The sequence below is a fragment of the Lepidochelys kempii genome, chromosome 2 (assembly GCF_965140265.1).
Source record: "Lepidochelys kempii isolate rLepKem1 chromosome 2, rLepKem1.hap2, whole genome shotgun sequence".
In the NCBI taxonomy this organism is placed as follows: Eukaryota; Metazoa; Chordata; order Testudines; family Cheloniidae; genus Lepidochelys; species Lepidochelys kempii.
The window spans coordinates 165,755,952-165,771,871 of NC_133257.1; the positions used below are offsets into that span (position 1 = coordinate 165,755,952).

The window sequence follows — 15,920 nt, forward strand, 5'->3', positions numbered from 1 at the left end:
GAGCAGAAATAAGTATTGTAAGTGTCAAAAAACTGTTGCATTAAAGCGGAAAGAGTCCAGATTATAAATCCTCCCTCTTTCTGCAAGACCAGTCATGACACCGCAACATTAACTGTAAAATCCTCCTCATCACCCTATAGCTCTGTCTCATAATTGTTGCTTCATATTCTGCACTCTTTCCATTCAAGGAACTCCCCCTGAACTCTGCAATGAGAAGTTACATAAAAGAATGTTGTTATGATGCTAGTACTAGAGCTCTCCCTAGTGGTGACAATGTTAATTTTTTTTACCTATTATTCACTTAGATGTAGCTGTGGGCACCTCTCATGTGGGGAAAATAAAATCACTCCCTTTGTGAATGGTTGGAGTCAGTATGAGGAGAATGCATGGGGATTAAATGAGGAATGGTTGAGCCTTGGGCAGATGGAGGTGGAGCCCATAATCATCTCTCTACCAGCCTCTCGGAGATAATTTTAACTGTTTTAGCTTTTCCATGATGTTCCTCTTTTCTTCTTGAAGGGGCTCCCTGACATTGAGGAAGGGGGGATCTGCTGAGATGTGGAGAGTGGAGCTACAGCCCATTCCAGGTAGGGGGAGGAGAGGGAAAGGTGGGATGGCAACAGAATGGTTTGGGGGAAAATTTGTGAGGAGATCCTTATGAAGTTTTACTCTACTTCTTGGAAATTTTTTTCATGGGAACCAAGTGAGACGTAATAAAGCTCTCATTTTAATCCATTTTTCAGGTCAATTTGGGGCAGTCATTCAGCAATAAATTGTGACTCTAAATCAACCCTATTTGTTACATTTAAAAGACCCCTTTTTACACTTCTCCATAGCAGCGAAACTAAACATTTTGATCTAGACATTCCAAATCACCTGACTCACTTAGAAGCCCTAGAAATTTAGCAGTACTTGGATCTGAATTACAGAAAATCATTGCATAGATTAGACTGAAATAGCTCCTTTTGATCACAAGGTACAGTGCTATTGGGACTTTTTATGAAAAGCTGAGCAATGGCTGGTAATAAAGCTGCCTCACTCCACCGATTTGAAGCGTCCTAAAAGTGACACACTTTTTGTCAAGGTATTTTTATACCATGATTCCATATTTAAGACAGGTTTCTGTCACACAATATTTAATTTCACAAGTCTTGTTCCTGGCACTTTTCATGTTTAGCAAGGTTGGAAGTGACATGCTCAGTTTAAAGTTAAAGTGTTATCTTCAGCCAACTGAACATCCATATTGAAGGACAGCCGTTACAAAACACTGCATTATGATAATTAATAAGCCTATTTATCTCTTCATGAGAGAGAAATCAAACACTGCTTTGGGGAATTTCCCTTGGAAGTGGTCATGAATTGAAGAGAACAAGCTGTCTGGTGAAAATTACTATATGAAATGATGGACCAGGAAGTCTAAGAGGGCAACTTTTTTTTGCCTTCTGTTTTATTAAACAAAAAGACAGTGTCAATTTATCATACGCAACTTGCCATATCTGATTGGTTAAGCAATTAGATGAGTCAAAATTCAATTAATTTCTATTTCTGACATATTGTACTGACTTGATATAATAGAACAGTCCAGTGCAAATGCAGCATGTATGCCTGCATTTTTTATTAACAGTTGAAATCCCAAAATTGTTCTGCCCTGATACATATCTGTTAATAAAGCAGTCATGATATTTTCTATATGACATATTAAACCTCTGGATTCAGATGTATCATAAAATCTGCAGTATCTTTCCTTTGTCCTGCATATTACAGCTGGCTGTCACACTATCTTGGCAGCATACCCTTTCTTGAATGGCAGAAAGGATGACAGAAAATTTCCAAGCAAGTTAGAAATTTTAATCTGGCTCATTTAAAAAATTGCCAATGATGGCTAAAGCCTCCGCAAGATTATTCATACACAGGTTTCTTCATTCTTCCTCTCCACACCAAAGTTAAACAGTGTTATGGAAAGCACCTTCACAGTCCACAGACACTTGCTTTCACTGAAAGGACTACTTAGCCCCTGCTTTCCTTCCACACCACAAATTCCCATTGAATCTCATCTACATATTAAAGTTGCTTCCCGCTCTTCTACTGTGTTCAATGGGAGTTTTAGTTATGCAAAGAATGCAGGACTGGATGCTTAGGGCTGAACCGTTCACAGTAAAAATCAGGACAGAATAAATCTCCCCTCTCACTGTCCCATTCCAGCTGACCCTCCTGTGCAGGACTGGTGTCCCTATGCTGAGTTAGAACAGCCTAGGAACTGCTGTAACTTATGCTGGTTGCAACTGCACCAACAGGCCACAAATGTGCTGCCAGGGATCAGCACAGTGCAGTGGCATCCTAGCCATGCCCTACTTTCTCTGCTGCAGCACAAGGTGGTGAAGTAGGGGAACTTTCACCATTCTACTCTGAGAATCAACCTTGCACTGAAAGCAGAATATGCTTGGTTTAGGGCTAGATTGTACCAATGGTGCAGCACAAAGCAACACCCCATGGAAGAGACTGGCCTTTAAAAAGTGAACTGGAAGGTGTGAATCCCTGGAATATTAATGGAGTTTAGGCACAACAATCTGGATTAGTTGATTAACACACATACAAATAAGAGCAACCACATCACCCTGATCTTCAGACAACTGCACTGCCTTTCCCATTCATTTCATTCCACTATTGAAAACACCCACATAGCCACAGAATTTGTTAAAGTTTCCCTCATGGATCTTTTTTCTCCCATTCCATTTTTTTCATCTAGCACAGACACCCTCTTTGTCCTTTGTACACTATCTCCCCCGTGTTGATTCAAAAGCCTTCTCAGTAGCTTCTGCCAGCTACAATAACCTTTTTCATCTTTTTGATTTTTGGGGAGCTACCGTTTGCACATGATCTGCTACTCATATTGAAGTTGTACACCACTGTCATCATCTCTCATAAAAGTGGCTCAGTAAAGCATGTGATTGCATGTTATTAGCCTGCAGATACACACCACAGAGATTGCCTCTATATTAAGGGCCTTCCTGCATACAGAACACAATGAGCCAGATTTTCAAAGGAGCTCAGCTCCCACTTAGGCACCTAAAAGAAGTGGCAACTGAAAGTGCTTAGCATCCAGTAATACCTACTGAGGCATCTAAGGGTATGTCTGCACAGCAGTCAGGAGGAGTGACTGCAGCACGTATAGGTATGCTAGAGCTAGCTGTGATCGAGCCAGGTTGCTAAAAATAGCAATGTAGCCTTATCAGCAGAGGCAGCAGCATGGGCTAGTCACCTGAGTATGATCCCAACCCAGAGCTCAGATACGTAGTCGGGGGGGGCTAGCCCATGCCACTGCACATGTTGCCGTGTTTACACTGCTATTTCTAGTGAGGTAGCTCAGTCAAAGCTAGTTCAGGTATGCCTACACATGTGGTCCCAGTTACAGTGTAGACATGGGCTTCTTTGAAAATTTGGCTCCAAGATACTGGGCACTTTTGAAAATCTGGCCACGTATTACCAAAGTGGTTTATTTTGTTACACAGCATATTCAGATTCCCATTTCTTTGTTAGAATTATTATTTGCATGAGTCCTGTAATACAATCTTATTGTCATCTTGTTTATTTTTTTGTTATTATGTTTTTATTCATGAATGCAGTTTAATTATTTCATTCTCAAATGTCTTCTTCAGAGCATGTTCAAATTGTAATTTATGTTTCTCTCTGACATTCTCCGGTTGTTTTTTTCCTTATTATTTTCCTTCTTTACTTCTGAACTGCCATTTTTCTTCTTTATTTTTCTCTCAAAAACACATTTGATATTTTCTAGTTGTGTCTCATAATAGTACTAGAGATATATTGTGTCAGTCTTGTCACTCAAATCTTCTTTACCTGCATACACAAACTACAGATCACTAAGCACAACGCCACTGCAACTACATCAGTTTTGGTATCGGTAAGATTACAGTAGGTAAATGGGAACTTAGACATCTTGGTGACCCTGTAGGAGCATGCCCTCACCTCTTGAGTACCTCCCTGTATCCAGACACAATGCTGCAGGGTTCCTTTGTCTAATTCTCCATCCAGCTCTTCTGGCAACAAGACAGACTGTCGTCTTGTGTGGCCTCACTCTTGGCAAAGTCACTACTCTGTCTATCCCATTTTGTAGTTAACAGAAATGTCCACATAATAAGGAACTCAAACTCCAGCACTCTGTCACACAATCTCTCCTCTGGCCCCTAAACTCAGAGTCCTTGACCATTTCCCCTCTCCCTTGGTCTGGGAAGAGGTAGAGAACATAGGCCTGCCTGTTCTACTGGGTTTCACTGCAGGGACCTACTTCAGAGCATCCTGAGGCAACCCTTCTTAAGTCCCTGGCTGTTACCTGACCTGCTTCCTATCTCTATGGGCTTTTCAACCTCTTCTTTGGTTTCTCTCTCTCTCTCTCTCTCTCTCTCTCTCTCTCTCTCTCTCTCTCTCAGCTTCTCTACTGGTGTCTAACTAGTATGTTAGTAGGAGCTTCCCTCCATAGTTTCTCTGCATCTCTGGCAGCCATGCTGCCCTCTTACCTTATACCCATTTTATCATCACAGGTACTGTAGGGCTGCCAGTCAGCTCTCACTGAGCTGTCAGGCAGTTTTTGTGTTCAGCCTTTGGTTGCCAAACCAGCATGGGGTGAATAGACCACACAACAGACTCTAAGATGAATGGACATAAAGAACTGATTATGATGGCTCAGTTCTGCAGGGTGCTGAGCCCTGTGGCCCTGATCTAGTAAAACATTTAAGATGTCCTTAACTTTAAGCATGTGAGTAGTCCCCATGACTTCCAAAGGACTATTCACATGCTTTTACACAAACCTATGCTCTGCTGGGCCAGAGCCAGAGTTCTCAGCACATTACATGGATATTATCATTTGGGATGATCAAACATTTTCTATTGAAACTGTTTTCCTTAGCCACGAAAAATTTAAACTTCTTGAAAAAAAAATCATGTTTTCTGAACACCTGTGATTAATAGCATTCATATTACAATTGCTTCCAGATACCCCTAATTGAGATTGGAGCCACATTGTGCTAGGCACTGGACAAATGCATACTAAGAGACAGTCCCTGCCCCAAAAACTAATAGTGTAAACAGAAAGGGTGGGTGAGGAAGCAGAAGCAAACAGAGAGACATGATCAATAGTAGAACTGAAAGGGAACTCAAGTCTCCCAAGCCCAACCAGCTAGACTCTTTCGCCTCACTATCAATGGGAGTTTTCCTGTTAACCTCCATGGAAACACACACACACACACACACACACACACACACACACACACAGAGTTAAATCCTATTTCCATGGAAGTCAACAGAGAAACTCCCATTCACTTCATTAGGGTCCAGATTTGATGCATGGGCTTACTAAATTCCATCATATGTAACAGAGTTAAATATTGCAATTTCATTGTAAATTAATGTATTTGTATTAAACATTATTAATATGGCATAACACATTATTACAGAACACTGAGTTAATTGCTAGTGAATGTAGAACTTCCAGGTATGTTCTGCTAACAGTCATCCAATACAACTAACAACAATGGACCTGAGGTTTCTCTCACTTAATATGGTCTTATGCAAGTATAAGTCTATTGACTTAAACGGTATCATTCTTGACTTATGCCAGCATGAGTGGTGAATCGGTCTGATAATTTCATTATCATCTGTGAATAAAATTCTAGTAGGTACATGTTTTAAAATAATGTCTGTGACACTTTCAAGTGCTCCATCATTATTAATTAATTTGATATTCCCTGAAATAAGGCAGATCGAAATAAACTCGGTTGTAATGAGTATATTAAAACCAATGTATTTCCATAAAAATTCAATAAAAAAGAGAGCTCAATATAAAGTTTTGCACAACGTTATAATAAATGGCAAACCATTGTCAATTCCTTTGGTGTTCAGTGTTAAAATATTAATCATGATAAACACATTTGGTATTTAAGGTGACAATGTTTTATATTCCATTGGTATTCTGCCACAATTTACCATACTGCTCTTCAATGAAAAGTGTTACCTAGTGCATAATAGCAGTCTTCAGTGGCTTGGTTTGATGATGTACAAGAGAGAAAACATTTCTTTGATCTTCATAAGTTGATTGATGCTACGTAGGTCTGAGGGAGGAATAACACTGCTTAGGGTTGTGCTGTCATGCAGAGCAAAAACCAAAAAAAAGCGGGGCGGGGGGCGGAGGGAAGGACTGGAGAATAGGAGAGTGTCAGTTTTCATACTACTTTTATAAAAATAAACAGAGGTTTTTCACCCTCATAAGGGAATACTTTAAAAGTACATTCTTATGAGAAAAGTAAACACACACTTTTTCAGTCTAACCTCAAGTAAGGGAGCACACACATTTGATAGAGTAGAATCCCTGGGTATTTACCTATGGGATAGCATTGAAGTTAAAAGGGAAACAAAAAGTCCAGATTTTTTTTTCTTAAACCAACCTTTGTCTTCAAAACTACTGAGAGGCTAATCCAGGCAAAAATAAGCCTCTGCCCATACCAAGGGTGCAACTGCAATGGCTACACTTTGTTCTGATGAGAAAGTATCCACACTTTCACAGCTCACCCTTCTTGTCTGACCCATGCAACATATACTCTACGACAACGAGTTTTGTGAACATGAAGTTGCGGAACTTGCTGTGCATAGTTAAAATTTTGAGAAGATTTTCAGAAGCAGGAATTTAGGCTCTTTAATCTATATTTAGTTAACTAAAGCAGCTGCCTGATTTTGAAAAATGATAGGCAATCACCAACATTAATTCTGGTATTTATTAACTTTTGAGTCTGGGAATTTGCAATCTTAACATTCTTTTAACAGTTTTCCATATATAATGAAGGTTCTATTGACATGCTTTTGGGATAGCCACATTAGTCAGGACTAATTAGTCAGGGTCAAGTTAGAAGTAAGTGTACAGATCATCCCAGACTAGCACCAATAAAACCTTTTTACTGTATATCTCATTGTTATGTATTTCACATAAATCGCATGTTATAGAAAGTCTATTTTAGGAATAGTTAGAGAGTTTTATGAAATGCTATGGGCACTTTTTTTCCTTCATCATTCCACCTATAAAGTTGCTTACCATCATTTCAACTCAGGGCTCAGTGCGAGCCATAAACCATAAAAATTATTTAAAGTCCTATTGAGAAGTTCAGAATCTCCCCTTTTCAGTGGTATAAAGCTCCTTTTTCACAGTATGACTTCAGTACAGGTCCACACCCTTGCCAGTAGAAATTATGTGGAGCACCTAGCTGCTATTAATGTTACAAGTTAATAGGGCTGTAATATTGCCTCCACAGTCTTAGGAGAGTTATAAGCTTAAACTTGACATGGTGTTCACCAATATAATGGCAAAACACAGTAGATAAGCTGCACTTCTGCTGTTTTGTCAAAGTTATAATAAGCTTTACAGAGATCAGGCATAAGAGCCATATGCAGTCAGCTAAAAGCAAAGTTGTCAGAAACCATCTACGAGAGAAAAGAATAGAGAATTTTAACAATTCATTGGAGGAGGACAAAAAGAAATGGTGGTTAAAAAAAAAAACCCTGTGCAGAATTTGGCCTGAGGCCCTCTTTCCGTACACCCTGCCTAACTGGCTGTCACTTGACATTCATTTCCTTTTCTACTATAGAAGACTTGAAAAACAGAATAATCTTTTCTTTTTTCTCTTTTCCATGGAGACAGCTAGGGAAGGTCAGTCTTCGCTTGAATTGACCTAAAAGCATCTGCTCAAGCTAAGAGAGCCTTTTGAGAGTTCAGAAGCAGGTCAGCCTGTGCTTGATCATCTGTGCCTTTCCTGGAAATCAGCTTTCCAGTCAAAGAGACACACAAGTAGTGGTGTGGTGCTGAAATATTTGGACCCAGCCAAAAACAGTACCTGCACTTTAGCCCACAGCAAATATTATCATGAGTACCAGGTCTGCTTAAGAACCTAGTGATATGCATTATATGATGTCATTCAATGTAAAATACACATTTCACAGTTTAACAGCATTACAATATCAACAAATTAGGCCAAGATTTTCAAAAGTAGCTAGTGATTTTGGATGTATCCTGTGACATTCTACACCTTGGGGGAGTGTCCTGCAATCCCCATATTTCTCATTTTCATATAATCATGATCTTACATATAAAGCATGCCTTATAAGGTACCAGGGGAAAGGCTGTGATGTGCTGAAAGTCATTGCTCTATCCAAATATGTATATCATTAATGCATATGAAGTTATGAGAATTGTGATGTATGGTTTTCAATAGAACATGCTGTAAGTTAGGGAATCAGCCAGATATTAGCTCCCCAGAGGCAACAGCAAGGAAAGTAATTAACACCCAGGCAGGGTTTTAAACAACCCATCAACAACCATTGTCCAGCAAGGGAGCAACAATTCAATGACTCACCTGCATGAGGCAACACCAGGGGAATTGCTCAACCTTGCCTGGAGACTCAGCAATGCCCCCCAGACATGCTTGGACTTGTGTTCTACAAGCACATGGACTGAAAGTATAAAACAGACAGAGTGGACACATACTGGGCCCTTCTCCTGCCCCCACCTACACTGCAAGCAACTAAGACACTGAGAAGAACACAAGTCTCCAGCAGAGGTGATTGGCCCAGGTTTAATGAACAAACCTATACATTAAGGACTGCAATATCCAGTGGGATGAAAAAATTGCTTAATCTAGACGTTGGCCAGTCTAATAGGGTTGAGAGTTTAGACTGCATGCATATATTTTATTTCTTTTGGTAACTAACTCTGACTTTTTGCCTATCACTTAAAATCTATCTTTTATAGTCAATAAATTTGTTTAACTGTTTATCTTTACCAGTGAGTTTGTATGAAGTGTGTGGCAAATCTGCTCAGGTTTTGCAAAGGCTGGTGTATATCCACTTTCCATTGATGAAGTGGTGAACTAATTAATAAATCTGCACTGCCCATCTTGTGCAGTGTAAGACGGTATATTCCTGAGGTACAGTGCTGGAAGCTGATATTTGACAATGGTGCCTTTCTCTGTGTGATTCATGAGTGGCTTTGGGAGCATTCATACAATCTAGATGGGTGTGTGGGGCTCCCCATGCTGTTGTGCTGAGTGAGCACAGCTCCTGGTCACTAGCAAGGCATTGTGAGAAACAGCACATGCTGGAGAGAGTTCAGGAGGCACAGTAATCCCACAGTCCATGGCTGCACTCCGGGGATCCTGTCACACCTCCATATTCAGATGCCCAACTTGAAACACTGTAAAGGCAATTGATTTCTAGGGGTTAGGTTCTCAGCACTTACCTTAAAGAGGCCTGATTTTTGAAACCTCAGGCTCCCAACATCACCAGTCACTTCTGGAAATTTTCAGTCTATGCCACTTTAATTTACTTTGGCACCATGTATCCTAAGTGTAGAAACTATGGCAAATGTCAACCATGGTGGAGGAAAAATTGTTGATTTGTTGCAATGGTGCTCACCGTAGGCTTGTGGATATTACAGAATTAAGTGATTTCAGCCTTTTGCTGCTCTTTGAGGTATAATGTTCAAAAGAATAACCCTCTCAGATCAGGAGTATCACTTCGTCATTTTTTTTCCTTATCCGTCGGGAGCTAAACAGTTACTTCTTGTATCACTAACAGTCCGGCGTGACCTGTAATCATACCTGAAAGAAGCAGATATAGGGTTCAGTCCTTGGATACTTGCCAACTGTAGATAAACAGCAGCACAAATAAAAACTACCTGCTCTGCTCTGATGTCAAAGCAGTACTGTTTTTAAGAGTCAAATATGAAATATTTGGAATCCAATACTGGAAGGTGCTGAGTATACTAAATTCCCACAGCAGCCAATAAGAATGGAGGGAGCTCAGCATTTTTACATTCAAACACTTGGGCCAAATTTTCCAAACGTCAGTGCTTTGAAGTTAAGGTTCTAAATCCATAAGCTCCTAAATAAAGTAGCTTGATCTTCAGAGATAACATGTATCCACATCAGCTATTGACTTCAGTTGGTGTTGAGTGCTATTGAAAAAAATCAGACCATATTGATTTAGGCATCTGAATACAGATATGGGTGCCCAGAGTTATGCTCTCAATTTGGAAAATGTGGGCTTGGGTCTTAATTTTACCAGTACGTACTGTAGGTAGTTTGCAAGGATATTGTGAGTATTAACAAATACTGTCTGCAAAGGAGTTAGAACATGAAAATGCTAAATATTAATGCTATTGGTGCACAGGAAATTAGCCACACTGATTTCTTTTTTATTATTAATGGGAACTGTGCATCAAACACCCTTCACACTGCACTGAACATATAGCCCATTCAGTTCACCTGCATGAGTATAACACAATAGGAGAAAAGGCAATGTGAGGTATTGCAGCATCAATGTAACCTGCCAAAACAGAGTGTCTCAAAAGATATTAGAAAATATGTTAAACAATTAGTCATCACTACCTATTCAAGTAGCAAGGATCTAATTCCTAAAAATGCAAGCAATGAACAGAAGCAGACAGAGAGTGAATAGGTAAAGGTCATATGGCATGGATCACTGGCACTTCAAATTATTTTTGGGTAATTTGGCAGATCTCTGGGTGTATGACTTAAGTTTGTACAAGTTACAGCATGAAATCCATTTCTGAGGACAGAATGTTTCACAGCATGAGCCAATGGCTTTCTAAGCTTAAAAAATTGGTACAGTTTGACTGTTTGTTTTGTATAGGGGATTACTTTAACATACAATCATTCCTTCTCACTCTGCACAAAAAAAAAAGGTAAATTTAACCCTGTGTAATTAGATGTGGCAACGGTTAAGCAAGTGGTGAGCTCTGCTTTTATGTTAAACTCTGTTTCTTTTATTGTTACGTCTTCCTCCTCAGCAATCCGTTTTACCCTCTTTGTGTGTTTCATCCACATGTTGTGTCCCCTCTGACACCTAGTCCCTGATTCTGCAACTTGTTTCACTTGGTCAATGAGCTCAAGAACAATTTGTAAGGAGGGAAGGGATTGTCTTCTTTGTTACCTGTTTGTACAGTCCTTAGCACAATGGCAGCACGGCTTCCTGATTTGTGTTCTGTGGCTCTACCATAACATAAATCAATAATAAAGTATAAAAACAACGTCCACATCAAAAGAAAAATCTAATTACATAAATAACCTTCCCAAAGCTTATTTTAGCTGAAGTAGAATAAAGTCAATAATCAGCAGTAAGAAATAAGGAAGGAGGCAGAGTAGCTTTCATTCCTATAATATATTGTCCCACATTGTCTGACTTTATTTTGTCTAGTTATTACTTCATACCAGAATTCTTCCTCTGAACTTGGGGTGCTGAATTAAGGTGCAGGTAATCATCTTTATGGGGCTGGGATGCTGCTAACTGAATGACTGTTTTTGGCCTGCTCTTCATAGCAGTCAGATGACTGAAATGTCATTGCTGTGAGTTACTAGGCTTGAACTTTCCAGGACCAATGGGCCATAAGGTTTTTGGAACTCACTCCTCCAGTCAGCCCACCAAAGCCTGAGTTTGATCACGCTGCAAGGTGTATTCATTTGGTTCAGTTTTCAGCAATTTGTTGTTATTGTTGCCTGACACTTTAGCTGCTAATAATACTGCTGTGAGTGGCTTAATATAATCTGTGTTGTTACATTTGTAAATAAGCAACAAGTTGCCATGGCAATACATGCTCTAGCGATCATTAAAATGAGTAATTACTGGGGAGAGGACGAATATTAAAATGTTCCGTACCTGGAAAAAGCTTTGCATTCCTATGAAGTTTTGTGACTGCTCCTGTCGAGGCACTTTGATTACAAATTAAAGGCCAAATGCTTCCCTCCCTCACACAGTGTAGAGGGGAGAAACTTTGTACTAATTTAATGAAAATGGCCCCCAGCCTGAGACAGGAAGGGAACCCAGCCAATATCGTATATTTTGTTCTCTATTGGCAACCTTCGTCTAGTATCTATATCAATCAGGGCTCTATGAGTTTGAGATTCACTAACTGGTGGGGGAATGGTATTGAGAAGCGTCTGGATTATGTACCATCTTTCCTGGCTAACTGTGTGTACAGGGCATGAAGAATCAGCTAGTCCTCATTCCCTTGACCCTGATTCAGAAAAACCTCCCAGTTCAGGAAAGGGTTTTTTAAGCACATGCCTAAGTCCCATCAAAATCAATCTGATTAAAGCATGTGCTTAGAATCTCCATGACAAACTGACAAACCTAGTGATCAATATACATTTCAAAGGACATTTTCCCAATGACAGTGCTAGAAAGGGGGGATCATTCGATGATTACCTGTTCGGTGCATTCCCTCTGGGGCACCTGGCATTGGCCACTGTGGGAAGACAGGATACTAGGCTAGATGGACCTTTGGTCTCACCCACTATGGCTGTTCTTAAAGCTTTGCTTTAAATGAAAGGTGAGGTTCAGTTAGGTGGTGTGCAGTTTGCAGTATTCATTACACCTGTCATGGAAGTTAAACATAGGCAAAGACCACTTTCAATTAGTAAAACCTTTGTTCTAGTTCTCATTGACTGTTAGTGTACAAAAACAAATGTGAAGTTTTTACCTCAAGTCGTTCTTGATTTATGACAGAACATAAGTAGTTAGCAGTTTTGTATAAGAGAATAAAAAACGCTTGTTTTTCAAATCTCATGAATCAAAAAGAACTCGACCAATTAACTTCCCATTTTCCAAACAGATTTGGTCAAACGGCACATGAGAACTTTTATGTCAAGAGGAACCTTTTTCAGCCAGGTGCTGCACTGTGAGCTGATTAAAAGGGACAATGCAGATTAAAATTAATAACTGGGAATAAGAGAAAAGTTCTGAATGTCTCTGCTTACTGTTAACTAATCTTAAAACAGTATCTAAACTATGTATCCGGAATGGCCTAGTCATCCTCCATTTTAATCTTGGAGCCAGATCATGTCCCCCAGACCTTCATGCAGAAATCCAACCCGATTGCTGATTTCTTCTTTCCAGCATGGAAAGGATGGATGGGGTCAATTGCTTCTTGGCAAATTCCCTTCACCACCCCACCCCAACACCACCTATGGCACCATAGAGGTCTCTGCCTAAAACTCTGACACTCATGCGAGGGGAATAGGGTGACCAGATAGCAACTGTGAAAAACCGGGAAAGTGGTGGGGGTAACGGGCGCTTATATGGGAAAAAGCCCGAAATATCAGGATTGTCCCTATAAAATTGGGACATCTGGTCACCCTAGGGGGAAGAGGGCACAGAAAGATAGTGGGAACATGAGGTGGAGTGTGCACATTATTTATTCCCCTCCAAATATTGCAGAGCTTACCTGGAACAGGTGGTACAGCCTGGGACTTCATTACCTTGCCATGTGTTGGGAACCCCCTTTTAATGTGGGTTCAAGGGGCAGTCATGCCCAGGGAACATATTGGGTAATGCAGCTCCGCTGAAGTTGTGTTGCCAGGGAACGTGCATCATGGCACAAAGCCAATGCAGAATAGCAATTCTCACAGACGTTTCCTCTCTCACAGCCCCCTCCTACATTCATAGAGGATGATCCTGCCTTCTTTTAGTGTGTCAAGTATTCTTCTGTCCCTTTTAATCCTAAACCTATCCTGTTCAAGCATAGTGTGAATGTGCAGGCAATAAATGATAATAAATGTAAGCCTCTGAAGTGCCTATCTAAGTCTTGCAGTGAAAACTGCCAGGCACAATATTGTATATGTGGAACAATCTGAGTTGTGGATAACAAGAGAACTGAATTTTAATTTATATGTAAAACAAAGATTGAGGTTGAAAAAAAAGTCAAACAGGATTAGGTAGAAAAATGGATAAGCAAGATTTTTTTTCTGTTTATCTCACTGCAGTGCCACTGGTACTATGTTTGAATAGTAAAAGTAACTGGAGCATAAAATTAATAATTTTCTCCACATTCATTTTAAATTGTTCTTCCTTGCAGATGGGTAAAGATTTGTGTCAATTCTCATTTTCCTTAAGCCATGCCCAGTTATCCCAATCAGACGTAACAGAAAATGAACATGCGTGTATTAACAGACCAAAAACTTTGTTAAAAGTAAGTTAAAATTCCTACTGTGTGTGTACACACACACATACACGAACACCAATTACATAAAAAAGCAAATAAGACAAAATCAACATTTTAAAATATGTAAATGAATAGTTACAGGAGGAAAATAAATATTTAAGTATCCTCATAGTCATATGATGACTGAGAGATGTATGCACATAAAAGATCACATTGCATTAATCAAACCAATTTTAAGTCTTTTCACATCTCAACCTAACATCAACCTATGGCTCAGAAACCCTGTACATCCACCCACCCACCCTATACCATATAGATTTCCAGTGTGGGCCACAACAACTCACAAACCACCACAAATCTATCACTTATGAGCCACAGACTAAAGCCTCCAACCATCGTCTAGTCTACCCAATGATTATTAGCCAAAGACACCAACATTTTGCTACTTACCCTTTATATACCAACTAGAGATTAGACATACATCCAATCAACTATGGTCAATAGTTAACATGTCATATATCATTCTCCATATATAGTCCTCCATCCACTATTCCAATGTTAGACAGAAACACAAATAGTCTACACTGTCCATCATCCCTTTATAGACCAGAAGTTCCATTATACATCCCACCCATCCATATCTGAGTCAGTGAGCCCTATCGTCTAGATACTGATTATGTATCCACTTCCATTCAACATGGACTTAAAACAGCCCATTCATCATGCCATGCTAAAACCAGGCCACTGAAAAAATGTGTATTTGGATGTATTACGTTTGAATTTCTAGTAAGCGTTTTTACAAATTCCATGTTGTGGGTGTGTAAACCTAACAGCATTCCAGGGCAAGAAGGCAAAGGGATTACTGGTATCTAGTAATGAGTTTCATCTGTCCAATTCTGTGTATCCCAGTTCATTAATGTCATAAACTATATGTGAGAGGTATCATATAAAGTATTCTTGCATGGTGTGGTATGATAAATGCCCAAAGGAACACACAAATATGACAGAAATGTGGAACTAAACTGTGTTTGCCAGACAAATCTGGGGAGTGGGTAAGCAGGTTCCTTCCGACAAAGGACAAGCTGATGCCTCCAGCCAGGAGTCAGAGACAATTAGCAATCACAAGTCTAGTGGCCATTTATTTGCATCAGAGAGGGCAAGAACAGATGAAACTGTATTTTAGCAAACACCAGTGAGGGAAGAAAGCAGACTGCCCCAGACTCCATGTCTCCTTCCTCATAGCTTGAATGAACTTTATTTCAGGGGGAAACCTTCAGAAGAATCCATTCCCGAAGTTCATTGGACTATAAGAAAAAGAGGCAAAGAACCCCAAGTGTTCTTTCACCCAGGACCCTGTATTTCTCTTATGGCTGAAGAGTCAGTCAGCCATGCTGGGCAAAAAGTGACAGGTGAGAAACCGTCTCCATCAAAGGCTGTACCTTGCTAGATTAAGTTTAGATTTTAGATGTTTGTTTTCACTTTCATTTGCTTGTAACCATCTCTACTTTTATTTCTTTTACTTGGCATCACTGTTGTTAATAAAATTGTTTTACTTTCAATCTAAATCCAGTGCTGCATTTGAATTGAGGTGAGGGTTAATTCCAGTTAATGTGGAAAGCTGCTGGGTATTTTAGAGGAGCAAATGAACCTTGTTATTCCTTGCAATGGTCCAAGAAGGCCTGGACATTGCAGAGGATATGGTTTGGGGAAAATTCAGGACTGGCAGTGTGTTGAAAGTCACTTGGATACTAGTAACCAAAGCTGGTAGGTATCAAAATGTGGCTCAGGTGTAACAAGCAGGCTGCTGGGGTCACAGTGCTGAGTTACTGCTGCTAAACACACAGGCTCTCAGTGCCTGCTTGTTCGCTGGCTGTCAGTGTCCATGCAGTGAGCTACAGCAGCAGAG

General features: G+C 39.9%; 1 long non-coding RNA gene across 1 annotated transcript in view; it reads left to right on the top strand.

Annotated features, from left to right (window-relative positions):
• Window positions 1–385: 385 nt before the first annotated feature.
• LOC140905989 (uncharacterized) overlaps window positions 386–15,920 on the top strand; it is a 91,785-nt gene continuing 76,250 nt past the window's right edge. The window contains exons 1-2 of the long non-coding RNA XR_012157017.1: window positions 386–587; window positions 15,278–15,423. This is a non-coding gene — a long non-coding RNA (uncharacterized lncRNA). The remainder of the gene's footprint in view (window positions 588–15,277; window positions 15,424–15,920) is intronic.